Source organism: Neofelis nebulosa, chromosome 4 (assembly GCF_028018385.1).
Source record: "Neofelis nebulosa isolate mNeoNeb1 chromosome 4, mNeoNeb1.pri, whole genome shotgun sequence".
In the NCBI taxonomy this organism is placed as follows: domain Eukaryota; kingdom Metazoa; phylum Chordata; class Mammalia; order Carnivora; family Felidae; genus Neofelis; species Neofelis nebulosa.
Window position 1 is genome coordinate 68,973,306 of NC_080785.1, and position 25,179 is coordinate 68,998,484.

General features: G+C 39.7%; 1 protein-coding gene across 3 annotated transcripts in view; it reads left to right on the forward strand.

Annotated features, from left to right (window-relative positions):
* Positions 1 to 25,179, forward strand: part of ASNS (asparagine synthetase (glutamine-hydrolyzing)) — a 159,606-nt gene that overhangs the window by 109,922 nt on the left and 24,505 nt on the right. The window contains exons 8-9 of one of the 3 annotated variants that reach the window (XM_058724999.1): positions 20,213 to 20,479; positions 21,851 to 21,948. The gene's annotated coding sequence lies outside the window, so the exon portion shown is untranslated. Of the gene's footprint in view, positions 1 to 20,212; positions 20,480 to 21,850; positions 21,949 to 22,345; positions 22,490 to 25,179 lie in introns of those variants that run through there. The other 2 variants (XM_058725000.1, XM_058724998.1) reach the window with 2 other exon arrangements.

Consider the following 25,179-nt stretch of genomic DNA (forward strand, 5'->3'; position numbering starts at 1 on the left):
ACTATGATTAGAACAAATTTCCCACCTTCTTGGAGTTTACTTTCCAGAGAGGTGAGTTGTAGAATAAGAACAAAAATGTATGGTATATTAGGTGTAGGTAAGTGGAATGTAGAAAAAAATAAAGCAGATTCATGGGGCGCCTGGCTGGCTCAGTTAATGGAGCATGCAACTCTAAATCTCAGGGTTGTGAGTTCAAGCCCCACATTGGGCATGGAGCCTACTTTAAAAAAGTAAAGCAGATTCAGAATATCAGAAGAATAATCACTCCTGCCATTTACTAAAATATTATAATATGCTCAAAACCCTGCTAATTTAATGTCATCTAATTTAATCGTTACAATTTAAATAGCTAAATAGTACTAGCCACATTTTGCAGAAGAGGCTCATCATTGTTCAGTCACTGCTAATAAAAGGGAAGCTGAGATTTAAATCCAGATTAATCTAACTACAAAACTGTTTTCTTAATCAGCATCCTATACAGCCAAGTACGGTAATTGCAAATAAGAATCATCTGTGGAAATTAAAAAAAAAAACACAGGTGTCTGTGCCCTAAGCTAGTACTCCATCTCAGACATCTCAGTGGGTGGCGTTAGGACTTATGTATTTTGGAAAAGCACCAAATAATGTAAAACGCTGTTCTTGACTATGTCCTGAATGTCTGTCAAAAGCCTTACTTAAATCTGTACAAAACAGAGCAAATTATTTTCCTTCTAAACCTCTTCTTTTCCTTCTTTTCCCATTTATTAATAATATCACAATCCTTACGAATTTAAAAACCAAGTATATTAGTTTGGGCCCAATCAGGAAAGAGAAACAACACAGGGATGGGTAGGTTTAATATAAAAACTATTAACTAGAAAAAGGAATAGAAGTATCAAAAGATTGTCTTGGAAAAAGAAAAAAGAATTGCTATAGCAGATATAAGAAGCAGCCACTGTCCCCAGGGCTGACACAGAGTGCACAAAGGGGTGCCCCCACCCCTTTTAGCATGAGACCCAGACTATGTGGGACTGGGCATGGCCAGTTCACTGGATGGCAGAGAAATCATTGTGGTGCAGTGCTGGTGGAACTTGCCAGAAATCAGCCCTCTAATGTGCCAAGGAGAGCTGTTGACAGGGAGGTGTCTCACCAGAGGCATTCTGCCAAACCTTCTGAAGGGGATAACTGGGGAAGCTGCTGGCTGCTGGCCACCAGCCATGGGGAAGCTGTGCATGACACAGGAGCAGGTGCTGGGAAAAGACACATATGAACACACACACACATTTCATCAGAACAGGGAAGCAAAATCCTTTCCTCCTGTGCCCTCTACTGACAAAGCTTAACATTGTGCCAATCGGCAAAGGAAAAATACTTAAAGGGCCCAGGTCCATTTCACAGAGCAGGCTTGGGGTGAATTTGAAGTTGCATGGTTATAAATGGCTAACTGGTGCTCGGGCACCATCCCAGGCTGATTCCTCCCCCTCCCCACCACCACCTCACCTTCTGCTCGGTTTGTACCATGTCCTGCTGAGCTTGCCCTGGCAATGCCTGGACATCTCCACAGCTACATCATCCTCTTCTGCTCCTCATTGGTCTCCTGCTTCTCAGCAGTTCACATTCCAGCCCTCCTTCCCCTACTTCTAGAGACACTTTTCTTAAGTCAAAAATGCATATATGGATGCCCCATGACAAGAATTCCTCTGTGGATTTATATAGGAAACACGTTAGACCAAAGGGTATAGCACTAGCTGGTCTCAAAGGACTGCAAATGAGCATGGCCATATAATACTCTATCTGAAAGTTGGAAATTCTCTTCTTGAATTTTTCATCCTGTTTTTTATCCTGTTGAATTATGGTTTGGAAGCAGTACGCCTAAGGAATCGTGGGAGACATCTGACAGGATGGGAATGAATGAGAGAATTTTGCTGTCTCAAACTTGCATTTCAAATACTGCAAAGAAGTCCTTTTAGACCACAGATTGAAGATAGGAGAAAAATAGCACTATCATTTGAGTTATTGATGAACAAACAACTGAATAATTAGTGAGTACTTGGTATATACACCACCTTGAAGTGCTTACACCTGGGCATTTCTGGCTTCTCTATTAGGGAAAGTGCTAAGGACCCACAATGAACATGTTTTTATTTCTTTTAAATTAAGAAGGAAAAAATGAACATTTAGGTCAAAGAAGATATTTTAACATATAATATGAATATACTTTTCTGTATAACATTTCAATTATAAAATATAAATTTTAACATTTTTTATAGAGAAAAGATCCACAAAGGCAAAATTGCTCAGGGCCCGTGAAAGCCATAATGTGGCCCAGGGTCCAGAGGCTCAGACCTAAGTTGGGAATCTAGTTTAGTGTTTTCTAATCAGTAGGCCATGGACTCTCAGAATTAATGCTCTTGTAGTTTTGTTTGCAGACTGAATAATCTCCGATAACAGTTGTATAACTTTGTGATCAATAAGATAGGAATTTACTTTGAAGTGTTTCTAAAGTCATTCTTTCATATATATTGTCAGCAATGATTACCAAGAGAATAGTTACTATGATGTGTGCCTGGAAAGCATCCACATAATTTTGTAATGTTAGAAAAGTAATCCATAAACTGGAATGGCTAAGAAGCATTGATCTAGTAGACTTATATGCAAACTATATCAACATCTTAAAAGGTCTTAATTACTATAATACTCTCTGGGCTAAGCCAAGATGCGTTCATTTAGGCCAAGAGTATACATCTCCTGTAGGGTAAATCTGAGAGATGATGACTGGCCCAAGCCTTATCTTGGAAGGGGAGGATTTTATTCTGGATCTTCTATGGCTCAGGGCTGATTGGGGGGGGGGGGAGTGGGAGGGAGGGGAAAGTGGGTGATGGGTATTGAAGAGGGCATCTTTTGGGATGAGCACTGGGTGTTGTATGGAAACCAATTTGACAATAAATTTCATATATTTAAAATAAATAAATACATACATACATACATACATACATAAATATTAAAAAAAATAAAAAGTTTGATAAACTCTCCCAGCCTGTATAATGGATCTCTAAATTGTGAATGGAGTTCACTCTGGAAAAGATAGGCATATATGATTTCCTTTTGTTTTATATTTAATGTTTAAAAGAGAGGATATTTATTTTTTCATCCTAGTTAAATCCATTCTGTCTTTAGTCAGTTCTTCTAGGTTAGTAGTGTTATAGGTAAAATACTAGTCTTCTACCATTTTAGAAAATTCTTGTGGTAGGAGAATGGATTCCAGATTTGGAAAAACCAAAGTTGAAATTTTTAGTGAACTTTTTCTGGTTATGGATACTTTGAAAATCACATAACTTCTCTCGAATGGCAGTTGTTTTTATCCTTGTAAAATAGGCATAAAAATATCCCTCTCCCCTGACATGTTTCCCATCCTTACTGAGCCATCTTCTGGGTTTGGTAACCTCTTGTTTTGTCAAATACAGGATTCAGAGGTGAGAGAGTGAGTACAATTTTGTCCAGAAACCTGCAAAAACATTTTAAATTGCATTTTAACTCTACAGAAAAGTTAACAGTTTCATTTGTAAACTAAATATTGATTCTTTACAAATTATCATTATATTTATAATAGCCAAATTAATCAATCAAATATCTTGCAATTCATACTTGCTATAAGGTTTTGTATTTTCATCTTGTTTCTTCCCCACAGCCATTATGGTGATGTGGACTTCCATTTGTTTTTTAAAATTAAAAGTTTTTTTCTTCACAGTATTTGCATTGCAACCACCATTCCTATCTAGTTCTAAAATACTTACATCATTCCAAAGTAAAACCCCTTACCCTTTATCTTTAATTGGTTTCTCCCCATTCTCTGCATTACCCCCATTCCCTGAAAATCATCAGTCTGCATGCATTCTGTCTCTATGGATTTACCTATTTAGAATATTTCATACAAATGGAATTATAAATATGTGATCTTTGTGTCTGGCTTTGTTCACTTAACATGTTTTTGAAGTTCGTTTATGTTGTAACATGTATTAGTACTTCATTTCTTTTTATGCCTAAATTTGTATTTACATACATACATTCTATTGTATGTGTATACCCCAGTTTTGTTTGTTCATTCATCCACTGAAGGACTTTTGATCTGTTTCCACCTTCTAGCTGTTATTAAGTGTTGCTACCAACATTCTTGTATACGTACTACTTTGAGTACATGTTTTCAAATTCTTTTGGGTGTATTCCTGGGTCACGTGGTAACTCCTTTTTAACTTTTTGAGGAATTGCCAAAATGTTTTCCACGGGGGCTAAACCATTTCACACTCCTACCAATGTATGAGGGTTCTAATTTTTTCATATCCTCACCTTAATAAAAAACGTTGATTTTGCTTAGTAGGCAGCTTAAATGAGATGGGAGTTCCAGAAGGAGAAGCAGTGAGTAGTCATCCCTAAATTCCACCTCATCTAGACTTCTCAGTGCCTGTGTCAATGAGGAACACACTTGCCCTTGCAGAATCCACACCCCATGGCACTTCCTCAACAGGTACCAGGATGAATGCTTGGCTGTGCTCTCCAACTGGGCAGAGCTGGAGGCCATGGTAGCAGGATTGAAGGCTCCCTTGGGATGCCATTTCTTTGTCTATATCCATCACCTCTCCCTCGCCATTTCCGTCCAGGCACCATCTCTCTTGCTACCTGGTGTACATTCAGAAAGCTTTGTTTTTTCTATAAACAACAATTATAATATTCTCTAAATGTAGCTTATAAACAGTGTAATAATGAAATGAAACTTGTATGGAATGAAATGAAACTTGTATGAAAAATGTATGGAAACAAAAAGGAGAGAGTGTGCAAAATCTATCCTCTTGAGCAACTGCTGTCATTTTTCAGGTGCTTTCCAAGCCCTTACTCCTAAATGTTCTGAGAATAGATCTGTAGTGATTTATACTTTAAATACCCATATGTGTCAGCAGGGAAAATGTGAAATATACCCATATCTGGGTTTCTCTCCAGAACTATGAACTCACTGTCTCTGGACTAAGATTCCAGAATCTGCTGTTTTATGGTTTTCAAGTCCTATTCATCCTTAGCCAGAACTGTGACCCCAAGAGAATAAAGAATTTTTTCCTTCACTTCCAAGTTGTAGGTCCATTACCTAAAATTTACAAGTAATGATCCATCTACCTTGGTAAGGGATGATAGAAATATTTTTACAAGTTTTGTTTTATAATCTGCTTAGTAACTGCCCTTCTTTTTATATCCCTCATCGACATACAGTTCTATGAGGCAGAACAGTGGGTGACCTCTCTGGAAAGCAGGAAAGTGTCTGGTCTGAAGTTGTCTCAAGTCTGAAGTGGGGTGGAGGGAAGCTAGGGTGTCTCTAGGTCTTTGAGATCTAGATACAAAGACTGATCCGCCACTGAAATGTATACATTCAAAGGGTAAATAGTAAATCTTATTTAGTTATAGTAATGGCCATTTATCAAACTTCTATCTGATTCTGGGGACTGCATTTTGTGTGTTATAAACATTATTTTCAAATTCTCAACAAAACCCATCAATGTAGCTATTTTACAGAAGAGGGTTAATGTAGCTTATTTAACCCTGCATCCTCTCTACTATACAGTATGGCTTCTCTGCTCAGAGAGCTTACTCTGAGAATCAAGCTGGGGAGACATTTGGTCAACACCATAGTTCTAAACTTGGAGTGAATGGCTGGTTAGCAGGAGTGCCAGAGACAGAAGGCTGTCATGACTAGGCCTTTACCTGTTTGGCTTGAATACCCATCCTGGACGTGGCACAACTGTGGCTTCCTCAGGTTTGCTGGGAGAAAAGCATATTAGTCTCCAATATAGACACTTGGAAGGAAGACAGCCAGGGTTCCCCACTCTGATTGCCTGGGCTCCTACTAGACATGGCTTTTATACCATTCTTTGGTACATCAGAAGGTTATTTTGGGAGGGCTTAAGTGGGCTGGCTGCCAGAGTGTTACTGTGTCCAGGAGAAATGGGGAATCCGGGAATTGGTACCTACTGGTCTGGGAAGATAATTCACATAGCCGTAGAGCTACAAAGGCTAAGAGATGGAAATTGACTGTAGGAGGGAAGAAGAGTTACTTCGATTGACAAGGTCGTCAAAGGCCTCACCAAGGAGATGACATAGTAGCTGAGATGAGAATAACAGGAGGAATGGGAAGATCCCGAGAAAAAAACACTCCAGAGAGAGGGAACAGCAAGGGCAAAGGGTTTAAGATGGGAATGAATTGCATTGCCAGAGGAAAGTAAAGGTGGCCATTGTGCTAAATTTGGTACCCAAGGTGGGGGATATAAAGGAAGATGAGGTACAAGAGATTGTTGGGGGTCTATTCACTTGAGCCTCCTAGACCCAGGGTAAATAGCAGGGATTATATTTTAAATGCAGTGGGAAACAATGGATGGTTTGAAGCCTGGGAATATTATCTAATTCACACTTACAAGATTCCTTGGATAACTCTACAGAGAATTGTTTCTCAGAGGAGTGAAATGAAACCAGGACACTAATTAAGAGACTAGTAGTTCAGGAAGGTGATAATACCCAGCCTGGACATAAACCAGAGAAGAGGTATAGAGACTTGGGATTTATTTTGATAATATTAAATAACATAATTTATTAATGGAGTAGATCTGAGAGGGGAAAGAAAAAAGGTATGTAGAATGATTCTCTGCCTTTTTGTTTTTGAACCAGATCATTCCTTACTTTGCATTAGGGTCTTCCTGTTTTGGATTTATTTTATGATTTCTTATCTTATAAATTGATAAAAAGTCACCTCCTGTATACTGCTGCTACCCGCATGTCTCTTTTCACAGTGATGTTTTTCAGGACACTGATACTGACCCACTGACAAATCCAAGGTAGATTTTTAGTGCCTGTCCCCAGCACTCAGTGAAATTGGAATGATATTCACCTCTTCCCTTGCTTGTTAAAACTCTTACTTTGTTGGCTTCAGGTCACCAGCCTTCCTGAGGTTCTCTCACTTTTCTCATTTGACTACTTCTCTAGTCTTGATATCCATAGAGCCCTGCTTTGATTTTTCTCTTAGGGTAGAAAATCGCTTCTCCAGTTGAACTTGCGTGGCTTCAACTCCCAGACATTTCTGATGGTTTGAAAATCTATATAATAATAATAATTGTACTTAAATTGATTGTAAGATTGTTATGCACCAGCACATTTCTAAGCCCTATGTATATGTTACATCATTTTATTTATACTGTGGTATCGTATCACTATCCCTATTTTTTAAATGAGGGAACAGATTCATGGTTAACGATTTTGCTCAAGCTCACATAGTTAGCAAATGGCAGACCTTGGTTTTGAACACAGACCCATATGAATCCTAAAGTATCATAACAACTGAGGTCTACTGTCTTTCAAAATTCATGTTCATTCTAATTCTATCCTTCCCCACAAACCCAACAAGACAAAACCCCTTCTTTTTGTAGTCTTTATTTTGCTTCATGATTTGATCTTCCATATGGTGTCCAAATCTGGAAATATCCTGAACTCTGCCCTCTCCACTATCCCCTATCAAATTGTTCTTTATTTCTAGCAGCACTTAGTTCACAGATGTCATAGCAAATATATGTTGGTGACATCTCCTGCCTCCTAATTGATTTTCTGGGCTGGTCTTTACACAGACCGATAGTCCTGCACAGTTAACAGATACTTTTCTTTCTTAATTTGTTTGAACTTTCATTTATTTTTAAGAGACAGAGAATGAATGAAGGAAGAGCAGAGAGAGAGGGAGACACAGAATTCAAAACAGGCTCCAGGCTCTGAGCTGTCAGCACAAAGCCCGATGCGGGACTTGAACCCACAGACTGTGAGATCATGTCCTGAGCTGAAGTTGGATGCTTAACTGACTGAGTCACCCAGATGCCCCAACTTTCCAATCAATGTGATTCTGTCACTTTGCTTAAAAATATCTCTTGGCTTCTTGAGTCCTTGTTGCCTACTAATATCCATAGAATTCATCCAAGATCCTTCACAATTGACCACACCTGTATTTTCTGATCAGATTTATCTCACATGTATGTGAATGATTGCTTTCTTAAATGTAGGCACATGAGGAAAAACATACAAAATAATTTCAAGGTATTGCTAAAGATATAGTGGATTTTTATCATTGTGAATATCTCAATCAATGAAATGTCAAACATACAACTACTTTCATACAGGATACTTAAGAGTGTCTCAGAAGTGAAAAAGGCTGATATCTGCTGATTGGTTCTTCTTTTTGATTGATCATCATTTCATAAAACCTTTCTTTGGGATTTTTGAGCTTAAAATTTTTAATGAACATGATTAGCTATTGTAGTTCCAAGGTTGTGGACCTTGTAGTGAAAGTCATTCCTGGGCTGAATAATGGAATAATTTTTTGGGGTGTGAACCTAGGTGTGCATGGGGTTATAAGCCCTAAGATCTTAACAAAGTAGGGAAGAATTTAATTTTCATTCTTAATAGCTTATTATAAAGAAAATTTAAAATGTATCCATCCCTTATGGTAAGCTTCAATATAGAAATGGGAATGAAATAAAAAGGGAAAAAATGATATTTAGTTATAATACTATATGAATGTTGTTTCGTCTTCAGTTGTGTCCTATATTGAAAGCAGGGGATTGATGGACATTGTTTTCTATCCCAGTGTAGCCACCTGTTGATTTGACAGCATCTCCAGAGCAAAGAGCTTATTTAGGTCATTTCCCTGGTACAAAGGCCCTGTATGGTCAGAGAGAGATTGGGCTCTGGAGTTGGACATTTTTGGGTTAAAACTTAAATACAAAGTCACCAAATACTACACTTTAGTTTCCTTATCTTCAATATAGGAAAAAAGTCTACTTTGTTATTGGGAGTTTAAATAAGATAGAGTTGAACTTGAAAAGAGTAACAAATCTTGATTTCTCTTTCTATGGTACTATGTACCCAAATAGTTCACATCCATTTAGTACTTAAAACTCTAAGGCTGGAGGAAATTTAACCCCTAATTAGCCTAGACCCATATTTCATAAATGTGAAAATACCAAGAGGCCATGTGAGATCTCTTGATCACTTTGTGAAATTGCTATATAATTGAGAATAGGCTGAGAAGTCTTCTTCTAGCCTAGTATTGTCCATGCCTAGTGATGGCAAACTGATCTTCCATCAAATGCTAATGAGATATTAACTGGATTGAATGAAACAAATAAGTGAGGATCTTCTTAATCCTAGGCACTCAGCTGTTGCTGCTGGGTACAGTGATGGATACAAATATTTCCTCTATCTGAAATGGCTCCTAGAAATTCATAACACTGCCTGCATGCTAGAATCACCTGGGAGAAGTCTTTTTTTTAAATATAATTTATTGCCAAATTAGCCTATATACAACACCCAGTGCTCATCCTAACAAGTGCCCTCCTCAATGCCCATCACCCATTTTCCCTCTCCCTCTCCCTCCCATCCACCCTCAGCTTGTTCTCTGTATTTAAGAGTCTCTTGTGGTTTGCCTCCCTCCTTCTCTGTAACTATTTTTTCCCCTTTCCTTCCCCCATGGACTTCTGTTAAGTTTCATAAGATCCACATCTGAGTGAAAATATATATCTGTCCTTCTCTGACTTATTTCACTCAGCATAATACCTTCCAGTTCCATCCACATTGCTGCAGATGGCAGGATTTCATTCTTTGTCATTGACAACTAGTATTCCATTGTATTTAAAAACCACATCTTCTTTATTCATTTATCAGTTGATGGACATTTGGGATCTTTCCATAATTTGGCTACTGTTGAAAGTGCTGCTATAAACATTGGGGTACATGTGCCCGTATGCATTAGCACTCCTCCTGTATCCCTTGGGTAAATTCCTAGTAGTGCTATTGCTGGGTCGTAGGGTAGTTCTATTTTTATTTTTTTAAGGAACCTCCACACTGTTTTCCAGAACAGCTGCACCAGTTTTCATTCCTACCAACAGTGCAAGAGGGTTCCCGTTTCTCCACATTCTTGCCAACATCTGTTTCTTGAGTTGTTCATTTTAGCCACTCTGGCCAGTGGTATCTCAGTGTGTCTTTGATTTGTATTTCACCTGGGAGAAGTCTTAAAACTTATTCATGACTGGACCTCACCCAGAGCTTTAAATTCAGAATTTCAGAATTCTTTCAGTCTAGGGTGCAATCGAGGTATTAGACATCAACACAACTGAATACTTAATACTATTTATTATGGAATGACAGCTATGATGGAAGTGAGAAGAGCTTGGGAACACAGAGGAAGGGACTTGCCTGGGGATTAAAAAGACAGCTTTGGGAAACCTGCGGAAGAGTAATTCCAACTGATTTCACCCATCGTCAATTCAGCAAATATGTCTGGAACAAAGTGTCTCTTTTCAGGTATTGTGTTTGACATCATCTGTGGAAAAAGAAATGAGTCAAACAATTTACAGTTAAGGGGTGTGGGGAATAAGACTGCAAGTTGAATAAAAATAAGAATTTATAATTACTTTCCAAAGAGATGTAAACAATAGCAGAAGTTCCCTGTTTCAAAGAGCAACACACCAGGCAACTTCCAAGTAGCGGCTGAGGCAGATATTTGGAAAAAAGATCCAGATCAGCCCTGGATTTTTATTATTCTGATTTTCATTTGCATTCTCACAGTTTGGCTCAAAGACACAGCTGCAGGCTTTTCTCCCCTCCCCTCATCCTTCCTGCCAACTGTTGCTTCCTTCCTCAGACCCTTTTTCTTCTCAGTAGTTAGCCTGACAGCTGCAACGGAGGCCCTACCTCATTTGGAGACCTGGTCTGTCCTTTGAAGAAATGAGGTAATGTCCCCAACAGCAGTGAAATATCGGGACAAGCAGGCAGGAGCAGAAGGAAGGCTGAGAGCAACTTAGGGTAGATGGAGGCCCTGCCAGTCCCTACCCTTCCGTCTCCCTTTCCTCAATACCTAGCAACAACTTAGTAAATTTGCCATATGCCATAAAGTCGTTAAAATTTTACATATATGTATCTACACAAATCATGTAAATCTCCACAAAAACATGATTTAGGTGATGAGCACCCTCTAATGTACTACCTCAAATCATCCAGCTATTTGAGACTATATTAGCTTCTACCCTTCCACATTCTTCCCCTCCACTAACATACTTAAGGTTTATTTTCTTTCCTTTCTACCTTAAGTCTTTTGCATATCACAACATGTACAACTTTAAGCAGAAATCCAGGTCATTGTGATACAACCGACTGTGTGATATGGGGGGATGGGGTAGAGGGAGGATTGATAGAGGGCAGAGCTTGTAGTCCCAAGTTGACAAACTTGAAGAAGACTTTTTAAAGGGGACTCGCTATAAATGAAGGAAGTTATGCTATTTAATAAAATATTTAAGATTTAAAAATAATTTACAGTATTTGTCTAGGAAAGGAAAACGTACTCACTCTATAAAAGAATCACAATGTTTATCCCCAGAGCAGTAGCCTAAGGAAACCTTGAGATTTTATCTGTCAGGATATATGTCAAGAAGTTCTGTTTATTATGCATGGTTTTTTTTCTTCATAATCAACTTCCCCACTTTGTAGCTTGTCATCCAGACATGTATATCTATATGTTTATGAATCTATCTAGGGAGTATAGATATTGACTATCACTTTCAGAGACACTTGAGGGAGAGGGATGTGATTAGAAGCAGAGTGGGAGGGTCCTTCCACAGGGGTATTGGCTTGGTGGTGTACCAAGTACATGCCCAAGTCCTGATATTACTTGTCCTAAGTCTCCCTGAGGAGCATAGATGTTTCCTTGAGGTCTTCACTCAGTTTCATGGAGATGCCACAGGATATATTCTTTCTGCCCTCTAGGATAAAGAAGCTATTTGTTTTTGCAACTTCAGGGGAGAAGGGTAGGGAAGGAATATGACCATTGCAGGAGCAATGACAAGGAAGCTGTATTTTCACATAATCTCCAGTACTACAACTCCATGGTTTTTGTTTGTTTGTTTGTTTGTTGGTTGGTAAAAGCATTATTTATTGAAAAATAATTTATATACCATAAAGTTTAACCATTTAAACTATATAATTTTTTTACTTTTTTGAATTTTTTCCATTGGATATTCTTTCCTGCTTTGTCAAAGATTAGTTTACATTTGTGGGTCCATTTTTGGGTTCTCTATTCTGTTCCACTGATCTATGTGTCTGTTTTTGTGCCAGTACCATACTGTCTTGATAATTATAGCTTTGTGATATAGCTTGAAGTCCAGAATTGTGATGTCTACAGCTTTGGTTTTCTTTTTCAGGATCGCTTTGGCTATTCGAGGTCTTTTCTGATTCCATACAAATTTTAGGATTGTTTGTTCTAGCTCTGTGAGGAATGCTTGTGTTATTTTGATAGGGGTTGTATTGAGTATATAGATTGCTTTGGGTAGTATCGACATTTTAACGATATTTGTTCTTCCTATGCAGGAGCATGGAATCTTTTCCATTTTTTGGTGTCTTCTTTAATTTCTTTCCTAAGTTTTCTATAGTTTTCAATGTATAGATTTTTCACCTCTTGGGTTAGGCTTATTCCTAGATATTTTATGGGTTTTGGTGCAGTTATAAATGGGATTGATTGCTTGATTTCTCTTTCTGCTGCTTCATTATTGGTTTATGTAAATGCAACCAATTTCTGTACATTGATTTTATATCCTGCGACCCTGCTGAATTCATGGATCAGTTCTAGCAGTTTTTTGGTGGAGTCTTTTGGGTTTTCCACATAGTGTATCATGTCATCTGTGAAGAGTGAAAGTTTGACTTCCTCCTTGCTGATGTGGATGCCTTTTATTTATATGTGTTGTCTGACTGCTGACATACAACATTGTGTGTGGACTTCCAACATTGTGTTGAATAACAGTGGTGACAGTGGACATCCTTGTCATGTTCCTGACCTTAGGGGGAAAGCTCTCAGTTTTTCTTTGTCTATACTTTTATAGTGTATTTGCTTAAATCATTCTCTTGTTATTCCTAAAATGTTGGCATTTGCAAGGCCTGGCCTTTAATTCCTACCTCTTCTGCTTTTTCAGGATGATCGATTCCATTCTCCAAATATTCCTATGATTTTCCAAATATACCATGGGGGGGCATTATTATATGCTGGTAACTGTGTTTATCTCAATATATTTGACCTCATTTAATTCTTATAACAATCTTAAAATCAGTATTCCTGTTTGGCATGAGGATGAAAAAGTTGCATACCTTGTTCAAATCACATCTGGGACAAGATCCCAGATCTCACTGTAATACCATTGTTTTAAACTTAACATATGGTGCCCAGTATATTGTGAATCTCAATGTCTGACTTGAACCTGAAACCAGTGTTTCATACCTCTGGGGCACTAGAGAGACATGAATGAAAATTATTTTAAATATAGATGCTTTGGGGAGCCTGGGTGGCTGAGTCGGTTAAGCGTCTGACTTCCACTCAGGTCATGATCTTGCCATTCAGAGTTCGAGCCCTGTGTAGGATTCTGTGCTGACAGCTCAGAGCCTGGAGCCTGTTTGAGATTCTGTATCTCTCCCCCTCTCTTTGCCCCTCTCCTGCTCGTGCAGTCTGTGTGTCTCTCTCTCTCTCTCTCTTTCTCTCTCAAAAATAAATGAACATTAATAGATAGATATAGATTAGATATAGATATAGATATAGATATAGATATAGATATAGATAGATGCTTCTGTTCCTCCTTTTTCTTACTGAAAAAAAAATCTTGGCAAATGGTTTTGATGCATGCTATGGATGCATACCAGGTAGTGAGAGCTCAATCCTTATGTTCAAATTGCCACTTAATGGATTATTACCTAGATGCCTCCCAGAAACTTTAACTTGAACAAACCTGAACCTACATTCTTTCAAATTTCCCCTTACTTTATTTCTCATATTGTTAATCTATCACCATTAACACACAAATGGATATTTGGAAGTCGTTCTAGAATCCTGCTTACTCTTTCTCCTTATCCGTTTGTCTCCAAGTCCTACAGAATTTACCTCAGAGATGTCTGTATATCTCTACCATTAATTCTATCCTTTTTCACCTCCTAACTAGTCTCGTTGGTTTTAGAGTTTTAAAAAAAAATACTTCTTGCTTTTAGTTTCTTATACTTCAGTTGCATCCTATGTTGTACTGCCATATTATTTTTTCTAAGAAGTGTCTTTTGGGGACCATGTTAATAGTTTTGTTTTGTTTTTTGTTTTTTTGTTTTTTTTTTTTTTTTTGCACAAAGAGAAATGAGGTTTAATAGCTGGTCAAAATATCACAAAGCAAAACATCATGACAATTTTACGGTGTATTGAGTATCCTCAAATTTTACTTTCTGCAGTTCAACCTTTTGAACTTGTTTAGGATGTGAAGAGATGCATGCAGTCCCTTTAGGAAACATGAGGGAAGACTGATAGCTGGAGGGCTTAACATGAGGGTTCATGTCTTTGCCATTCTGAATTTTTGCTTGGGAAGTAATATATTGAACAGAAATGAGGAGTCTGAGTGTTAACCTATGCAAAAGTTAAATCGTGGGCTCTACCTTGAAGGCATAATCATTTTTGTATGCAAATAAATTCATTAGTAAGCCAGTTGTGTGTTTTTTTTTTAATTTTTAAATTCTTATTTATTTTTTGAGAGAGAGAGAGAAAGAGAGTGCACAAGCTGTGGAGGGGCAGAGAGAGAGGAGAAAAAGAGGATGCAAAGCAGACTCCAGGCTCTGAGCTGTTATGACAGTACAGAACCCTATGTGGGGCTTGAACCTGCAGACTGTGAGATAATTACCTGAGCTGAAGTGGGACACCTAACCAACTGAGCCACCCAGGCACTCCTCCAGTTGCGTTTTTCAATTTGTGGAGCATGGAGCCTGGATAGTTTGGGGGATTATATAGCAAGGAATTGGTGAACCTGGATGTTGCTGCCTCATTGTCTGTACATTGAAAATAATGTAACTGATAAATCTATAAAAATAATTTTCAAGTAAATGTAAAATATAAATTTAAAGTGGGACCAAGTGAACAGTAGGTGGTTGCATTATAAATTTTGTTATCAGTGGTACCCAATTACAACTACTCTCATGTGAATGGTTTAATTTTTTGATGTTAGCAAAGAGCTCCACAGAGTTGGAAATTTTAATAAGCATTTATTTAGTTGATGGGAATTTCAAAAATTTTAGTTTTTAAAATAACTTCAAGTAGATATGTTGAAGTGAAGATTGATATAGTATTCTGGAATTGCTGGAGCAATCCAAGGTTAAGATTTAAAGTTGTTGGGGCGCCCGGGTGGCTCAGTCGGTTGAGCGTCCGACTTCAGCTCAGGTCACGATCTCACGGACCGTGAGTTCGAGCCCTGCGTTGGGCTCTGGGCTGATGGCTTAGAGCCTGGAGCCTGCTTCCAGTTCTGTGTCTCCCTCTCTCTCTGCCCCTCCCCCGTTCATACTCTGTCTCTCTCTGTCTCAAAAATAAATAAACGTTAAAAAAAAAATTAAAAAAAAATAAAGTTGTGGATCATGTCAATTTTTTTAGGTCATGATACTAGATTAGATTGAGTGGTGAGTGTAAATTTAAAATAATAATGATAATAATAATAATAACAATAATAATAAGAGAGTCCAGGACTGAGCTGTAGGGCTTTCCAATATTAACATTATAGTAAGGAGCCAGCAAAGCAGATAGAATGGCTAGCAGAAAAAGAGGAAAATCAAGAGAATTTGTGTCCTAAAAGCCAAGTGTTTAAAGCGGAGACTGATTAACCGTATCAAGTGTTGCTGATAGGTCAACGGAGATGAGAGCTGAGAAACAACCTTTGGATTTTGCCATGTGGGGGTTACTGGTAGTTTTGGTAGAAGGTGGGAGAGAAAATCCTCTAGGGGCGAGTTCAGGAGAGTCCAGAAAAAAAATTGGAAATGGGGAATTTAGATTGACTACTAGAAGAGTTTCACTATCGAAGGTAAAGAAATGGAGCAAGAGGTAGAGAAAGAGGTACAGTCATAGAGTCAAGAATGCGGGGCGCCTGGGTGGCTCGGTCGGTTAAGCGTCCGACTTCGGCTCAGGTCATGATCTCGCGGTCCGTGAGTTCGAGCCCCGCATCGGGCTCTGTGCTGACAGCTCAGAGCCTGGAGCCTGTTTCAGATTCTGTGTCTCCCTCTCTCTGACCCTCCCCCGTTCATGCTCTGTCTCTCTCTGTCTCAAAAATAAATAAACGTTAAAAAAAAATTTTTTTTAATTAAAAAAAAAAAAAGAATGTGTTGTTGTTGGTGGTGGTTTTTGCTAAGATGAGAGAAACAACAAAGATCACAAGCTGAGGGGAAAGATCCTGAAGAGATCCATTTCAGCTGTGTTAATACTATTAACCCCTTCCTGTTTTTAAACTAGATTATATTCTCTATCTTGGAATTATATATTTCTAATAATTAAGCTTTCAAACTTGTAGGAAAGCTGAATGCTATCTCTATGTACTGCTTCTGCTTGTTCTCTCATCAAAGTACCCTTTGTTCAGGTCAGAACAAAGATATCCTCATTAACAGATGTAATGGTTAATTTTCTGATCCGTAAGTGCTTAATACAATGATTCTGATTCATTCTCCTGTTGCCCACTCCCACTGTTCCAGGCCACAGCACTCTCCTGATTATCCTTTCTGCTTCTACGTCTTCTCAGTCTGTTTTTGCCTGCCCCTGCTATGCCTGACCCTCAAGAGTTGGCATCCCCAAGGCCCTGCCTTTAATGATCTTCCCTCCTATACTTCCAGGGTTATCAGCTCCAAACCTCTGACTTCAATTCCTACCTTTATTCATGGTTCAACAACCTATGTAGTCATAATAGCATATAACATTTATGGAACAATTACTACTATACGCCAGGCACTTTGCTCATTGATGTATCTGCCTTGTCTCATTAAGTCCACATCAAGTAATCATTTGAGTATTTTCCAAATCATTTGAAAATGAGTAATCATTTTCAAATGAGGAAGTTAATGCTCAGAAAGTCTCCAAATCTTGTCCAATCCCACAGAATTAGTCATGGCAGAGCTTTTAATGAATCCATTGTCTATTTGACTCTAAAGCTGATTTTTTTATTTTTTTTATTTTTGAGAGGTGGGGAGGGGCAGAGAGAGAGGGAGACACAAAATCCAAAGCAGGCTCCAGGCTCCGAGCTGTCAGCACAGAGTCCGATGCAGGGCCTGAACTCATGAACCATGAGATCATGACCTGGGCCGAAGTCATATGCTTAACCAACTGAGCCATCCAGGCACCCCTCTAAAGCTGATGTTATAACTACGGTGTTTTATTGTCTTTTAAAACTCTGAGATCTCCTTAGTTTGACATTGATACATCTGTCCAAATACCTAATGTATGTAGCTCAGGCATGTCTATCTTAATAGATGTTAAACTAAACTCAGTATTCTGTGCCCCTCATTTCAACCCCTACCCTACTTCCCAAATGTCTCTATTTTAATATCCTCTGATATTCCTTATTTCTTATCATGGTCTCTCCTTCAGCCCATCCCCCCAGTCTGCAATGTTCTGGATTTGCCCTTCTCTCACCCTCCTGTCCATGTCCCTTGTTCTCATCTCCAGGTAACTGTAGGGGTGTCTCTGTACCCCAGTGCTGTCGACCTCTCCTTCCTGCTGCTGGGCTCCCACTGTAGTTGGTTCTCATTACAGCTGGCAAGGTTAGCTTTTGAAAAAATCCATCTGATCATTCTGTTCCACTTAAAAAACTTGTAGCCCTCATCACCTCCACTGTCCTTTCCATTCTCCTTATCACTCTGGCCTTGCCTGCCTTGCCTATCAGAGACAACATGAACATATGGGAAGAATTGTATTTTAAGATATGTGTAGATGCTGTTATGCTGAAGAAAATAAAATAGGTTTCAGAACTTTTACTACAGTTAAGTGGCTAATCACTCTTCTCAATCGGTGGGGAAATTAAATGTACAGCTATTGTCACATGAGTCTGCTCAGTTTTTTCACATGAAAAAAAGACATTCATAACTACATGCCAACTAGGTTATTTTCATGTAAAAGCTCTGGTTTTAACTAATATTCTCTGGTTATTCTCTGGCTGTAGACCCTGCACCTAGGGGACATTAATTTTATATAATAAATTTGAGGACGCCTGGGTGGCTCAGTCGGTTAAGCGTCCGACTTCAGCCCAGGTCACGATCTCACGGTCTGTGAGTCCGTGAGTTCGAGCTCCGCGTTGGGCTCTGGGCTGATGGCTCAGAGCCTGGAGCCTGCTTCCGATTCTGTGTCTCCCTCTCTCTCTGCTCCTCCCCCGTTCATGCTGTGTCTCTCTCTGTCTCAAAAATAAATAAATGTTAAAAAAAAATTTATATAATAAATTTGAGTAACATGAGTGACAGAGTGGAGGTGCATACATAAGGATGGAGAGGGGAAGAGGATACTAACACCAGGATCATTTTGAAACAGGAGTGGGATGAATTCTATGTTCTTAATAGCTCATTTAAAATAATAATAAAATGTATCTGCTCCTTTGTAAGCTTCCAATTTAAAAAATTCCAGTGAAGACTGGAAAAAATTATACTTAATTATATACTGTATTTTCTTTCTTTTTAAAAAAATATTTTTTGAGAGAGAAAGTGGGGGAGGGGCAGAGAGAAGGAAGGAGACAGAGAATCCCAAGCACACTCTGCCCTGTCAGCACAGAGCTCCATGCTGGGCTTGAACTCCCAAACCATGAGGTCACGATCTGAGCTGAAATCAAGAGCTCGATGCTTAACTGCCTGAGCCACCCAGGTGCCTAATATACTCTGTTTTAATGTAGCATGACGTGGACTTTTTGTGTCCCGAAATAAAAATGATTATACTCATATCGTTCAGTCTCCCAGGTAAGAAGTCATGTGGAGTGGCAGGGAATAGAATCTGGGTTCGGATCCACTTGGGTTCAAACCCTGGATATATTCCTGGATAACTGTGTGATCATGAGCAAGGCCTATCTTATCTCTGATTCTCAATTATCTTTAAATGGAGGAAAATCCTATCTGCAATGTCAATGCGAGGATGCTTGGGACCAAAGATCATTAATGACCAAAGATCATTAAGTGTTAATTTCTCTTCTGACATTATGTCACATCCATTTACTAGAAGGGACCAGGAAATTTATGTATTTCAGCCCCATTTTTTACAAATGTGGAAACCCAAGAAGATTATATGAATTAGCAAGAGACACATCATAAACTATTTGTATATCTGGGAACAGACATCACAACTTGGTTGGTACCAGACTCCTGCCCCAACTCAATTATCATTGTCATAAGGCTGGGACATGACATCAGCTCTGAGAAAAGTGGGAAACATTTCTCTTACATGAAATGTAAGAACATAATGTATGAGGATTCATTTTCCTATGTACCACAAGGAACGCTTCAAACCTGTTACATTGAAAAGAGAACATTCTAGTCTTCTCATTTATTCCACTCCAACTCACCGTTTCATAATTCAATAAGTATTCATGCAATAACAAGTCTGCCAGGTACTATTTGAGTTGATCTGAAAAGTCAGAAAGTTTACAATTAAAGGATGAAGGAGAAATAAAATGGTGGAAGAGGATAGTAATACCAAGTAGTAATCATGTCCCTAAAAGAAATGCAAACAAATACAGAAGCACCTTCTTTTCATAACAGCAAATTGGGCAACCTCTTAATAGCAGGGATGAAGTTCCTTCCCCCAATCTGAGAAATAAAGAAGCCAGTCACTTTTTTGTTTTTGTTTTTTAAATCTAGAGTTATTTTTTTCTGTCTGTCTCACAGATGTAGCTTCAATAGTTTCCTCCCTTTACCGTCCCTTCCTGCTACCCACTCCCCTTTGTCTCAGCCTCTTGTCCAAGGTGGAATCTTCCTGGTAGCAGCAAGCACTTTCAGAAATGTCCAGTCTGGGGGCGCCTGGGTGGCTCAGTCGGTTAAGCGTCTGACTTCGGCTCAGGTCATGATCTCGCGGTCTGTGGGTTCGAGCCCCGCGTTGGGCTCTGTGCTGACAGCTCAGAGCCTGGAACCTGCTTCAGATTCTGTGTCTCCCTCTCTCTGACCCTCCCCTGTTCATGCTCTCGCTCTGTCTCAAAAATAAATAAATGTTAAATAAATAAATAAATAAGAAATGTCCAGTCTGCATTCATTTGCCAGACACACAAACATGGAGGTGGGCAGGGAATGGCTTGGGGGAAGGTGAAAGGAAGGTTGAGGGAGCTGAGTGCTGCCTGCAGTACCCTTGCTGCCTCTGTACCCCTCTCTTCTCCAGATCTCACAGCACTCTGATGAACTGAAGAAACACACGTCCCCACTGCCCACCTCCCATCAAGACACAACGGGACATTGGACTGTGCTTTGGGATGCTTTTGAATGGAACTGGATGAAGAGAATCCAAGAGGTGCCATGGGGATTATTTTTCTTCCCCTCATGGCTCCCAAGTTTGCTCCTACCTTTTATTTGCTCCAAGACCTCAAGCAGATGTTTCTTCCTAAAATTGAAATGAATGAAAATCCACAGGACAGTGTGATTTACGTGGGTAAATGCGTTGTTCGAACTTTATTGGAACCCCAGTAATGCAAATTATAGAAAGAATACCATGTTATCCAGATAATTGTCTTTTTTAAAAAAAGTGCAATTTCTACTGTATTCATCTCCTTTGTCTACTCTGAGATATTTTAATATGGCTAAAATGCTTCTCAACTCTGGATCATCTGAATCACTATCGGGGTTTTTAAAAGGTGTTGATGCCCACCTTGACCTACAAAATTGGAATCTGTGTTGGTTAAAGTAATCTCCAGGTCAACATTCTGATGTTGAAGACAACAGCAGTTTCTGCCTCTTTTTATTTATTTTTTTAATTAGTTTATTTTTGAGAGGCAGAGAGAGACAGAGCATGGGTGGGGGAGGGGTAGAGGGAGACACAGAATCGGAAGCAGGCTCCTCGCTCTGAGCTGTCAGCACAGAGCCTGATGCGGGGCCGGAACTCACAAACGTGAGATCATGACCTGAGCCGAAGTCGGACGTTCAACCGACTGAGCCACCCAGGTGCCCCGGCATCTTTTTAAAAAATTAATTTTTGGGTTAAATTCACATAAAATTCACCGTTTTAAAGTGTACAGTTCAGTGCTGCTTAGCACTTTCACAATGTTGTGCAACTGATGTAATTTACAAAGCATTTTGAATAACATCTGATATGTAAAACTAGAAAGTTACATTTCTAACAGATACAATTAAAGGCTGAGAAAGTTATTTTTTTAAACTATGTTCAAACTAGTTTTTTTCAAACTTGTCTCATGATTTCAGTTATTTCCACTCCCAGTCTAGTGAGGTAGAATTATAGAAATATCTGGGGATAGTTGAAGTGTCCTGTTCATCTCTTCACGGCTGGAAGAGTGGGCAAGGCTGCCCAGGGCTCTGCCACTCTTCTTTTCTGTGATCTACAATATGAATACCAAGGTAGATCCAATAGTAACAATGGCTGACATATTTTGAAATTTTATTGTGTTCCAGCTACTTTGCCGGTTCCCTAATCCTCTCAATATTTCTAAACCTCCTAATGAACCTGCAAAGTTCATACTTTTTTCCCATTTGGCAGGTGAAAGAAAGAATTCGCTCAAGATCACACAGCTTGAAGGTGTTGTAGCTGGAATTCTATATTGTTTCTGTAGGATTGCATTATCCAGATGCTCTCTTCCACAGCACAGCATGAGAGCTTGTGAAAGCAACATTAGGTGGAGAAGCTGGTTCAAACATTCAATAAAAACAGTTCTGAATTTCTGAACCTAAGATATGTAAGCAGGGCAGCCAAAATGGAGGAAGAAGAAATGGGGCAGAAGACTAAGTATAAGGTAGAGGCTGTGCTTGAATCTTTGCTTGTTCACCTCATGGACTCCTCTCTCTTTGGCAGAAAGGATTCACTAGAAGCAAGTTACAACATGTACCTGTGTGACCAATGGGAAGAGGCTATAACAGGCTTTCACCATCACTAGGTGACAGCCTTCAAGGGTAAGGTCAAGCTAAAGAGAGTTGTCAAGTGTATCAAGGAGGCCAATGACAGCAATGCCAGTGGGAAAGTCTTTAAAACATTCTTTCATGCAGTGGTTAGTCTCTAGAATATCTTCCTGGATGTTCCAAAGCCATCTTAATCATTCAATCAGCAAGTATTTATTGAGTGCTGTCTATGTGCCAGGCATTGTGCTTAGCTCTGGACTGGACTGTGTCAAAAGGAGTGGAGCATTGAGAAGGTAGAGGGAGAAATGATCATTTTTAGGGAAATGGCTATTTCCCTAAATAGCAATTTGCTGTATGACATATCTCTGGAGGCTGAGCAAGTGGAAGAATCATGGTGTCTGGAGGGGGTGCATCAGAAGGGCACCTGCTGAATCCCCTGCATGTGTCTGGGCACAGGTGGGAGGGAGGGTGGGAGAACAGTTGCATGAACAGTTTTGAATGGTGTCTTGCCAAGTTGGAGCATGTGTTAGAATGGAAGATTGGAGATTAATTGGTTAAATAGGCCATGAAGAAGGAGACCCTCTTTCATGATCAGGTACTTTGCTCCAAATTTGGGTAGTTGTAGGGTGAGTGGGGGTAGGTGCAGGGAGATACCTTACTTTGAATGTGTTAGGGAGCACACCTGAAGTAGAGACCATGTTAATTACAGAGGAATTTAGGATTGGGAATGGTCCTGCTGCCTGGCTTCTCCTTACCTTGGAGGCAGACATCAAGAGTAGGGTCAAGTTAAAGTTACCGAGTGTATTAATTTCCTAAGGGCTGATATAATGTATTACCATATACTGGATGCCTTAAAATAACAGAAATTTATTCTCTCGTAGTTCTGGAGACCAGAAATCTGATGTCAGCATGTTGGCAGGACCGAACTGCCTCCAAGTCTCTAGGGGAGAATCCTTTCTTGCCTCTTCCATCTTCTAGTGGCTCCGGGTGTTCCTTGGTTTGTAGCTGTATAACTGCCATCTCAGTCTCCATCTTCACATGGCCTTGTCCTCTGTTTTTCCCCTCTGTGTCTTTTATAAGAAGGCTTGTCATTGGATTTAAGGCCCACATGGATAATCTAGGATGATCATGTGTCAAGATCCTTAACTTATGTACATCTGCAAAGGCCCTTTTCCCAGATAAGGTCACATTCACAGGTTCTGGGATTTAAGGAGATATTTAGGGTGCCACCATTCAACCCACTACACCAAGTCTTTTGCATACTGTGTTCAGAGACACAAATGGACAGAGGTGACCTCATAGGTAAGCCTATATTTTAGGGTGTTATTTTCTTGCCCCAATTATCCCCTTTCCACATAAGTGGAAACCTATGTGTTCCCACCAGATGTCTTAGATCGTGGCCAGATGCCATGGGAAGGTGCATTTTTCTGCCTGTGCTGGGGCCTGATGGCTGAGATAGGCTCAGTCTGGAGCATTTCCTGAGAGTGGGGCCTCCCTGGTAGTCCAGCATCCAAGCCACAGTGTCTGCCTGGATACTTAGCAGTAGGTAAAAATAAGTTACTTGGAAAAGGTGGCCTACAAGGTCCTCATGAACAGCAACTACTATTGTCATTTGATCTGCCACAATTGGTCTGGATAGTCTCAGCGTAGTTGTTATTAGGTGTTAGTTTCTTAATGGTCCTACTTCCCAGCCACAACAGCAACTTCAATTGCTAATAATTTTTGTTGTCACCTTTCTGGGCTGTAGATGTAGTAGCGAATACCATTTGTACCTGCATCATTTTGGGAAACACTGGTCTCCACTAGGGTGTTAAAGACCTTGCTTTGAAGCATCGGGTTGGGTCCTTTCACGGTGGCCACAATTGGAGTAGGAGTGTAATGGGTCTTCAGCTGCCGCAATTCTGTGTTCATGGCTGGAATCCAGCAAACTCTTCCCTATTGGGTGGGCATGGTTTAGAGTAGTAAGGGCTGAATGTGGTGGAAGAATTGAGCATATCTGACAAGCCTCAGGGACTATCGGATAACTCTTTACTGGGTACCTTTCATTAAGAGATGTGAATTCTGGCTCAGCTTCATCCTGGAGAGATGCTTGTAATATTTTACTAAATGTGCAAACCAAACATAAGACGAATGTCGTAGAGTGATACTATATAATGCAACAACAGGGGCGCAGTATGATGTGCTTCCTTTTCTGCTCTAGTTTTCTCCGTAGCAGTTATTTACCCTTCTCTGTGTATCGCACTTAGGTATCTTGTTGATTTCCCCTGTGACTGTAAGCTCCATGTCCCCAGATATCGTAGATTCTCCATATATATTGTTAGTTTAATGAAGAAATGAAACCATGCTTTTGTGCTCTGACAACCTCAGTATGCATAACTTCCACAGGAAGAAAAAGGGATAAATCTGGTCTCTAGTCCCAAGTCCAACTGTCAGCAGCTGAAAACCCTATTCACCTCTGCCTGTTGTGTTTAAGAAAAAGGAGACCAGTGGTCTGGGGTGCAATGCAGTAGGAGATGTGTTTGGAGAAGAATGGATGTTTTTGTCAAGCTTCAGGACTTGTTATATGACTGTTTTTGGGGGGTCTTTTATTCCAGGGCTGCTAATTCCTAGCATCATAAACATCTTGACTGGATAGGGCTTAGCCTGGTAAGGCACAGGAGAATTCTGTTTGGGGAGGACCTTTGCTTACTTAATGCTTATTGTGTTAAGGGACCTGGGATATGTCATCTTACATTCACTATTTTATTTAGCACTTTAAAATTATACATTCCTGGGGCGCCTGGGTGGCTCAGTCGGTTAAGCGTCTGACTCCAGCTCAGGTCACGATCTCACAGTCTGTGAGTTCGAGCCCTGTGTCGGGCTCTGTGCTGACAGCTCAGAGCCTGGAGCCCATTTCAGATTCTGTGTCTCCCTCTCTCTCTGCCCCTCCCCTGTTCACGCTCTGTCTCTCTCTGTCTCAAAAATAAATAAACGTTAAAAAAAATTATACATTCCTTTCCCATAAACATACCCTGTTCATCTATTTCTTCTATTCCTATACTTCCTTAGCCTACAACCAAGCCTCTAATCCATTAGCCCCTTTTAGTCTTTTAATAAATTAAGTAACTTCTAACTTGACTTCTTTCCATTCTAATTTAAAGCGTTCAAACTCTACTCTTCAAGTTAGACTAGGTTATACTGCAGTTACAAATGACCACCTAATCTCAGACCCCTGTAACCAGAAAACTACAGATTGATCATGGGTGGGCTGTGGTCCCTCTCATGTTTCATTCTGGGTTGGTGGAG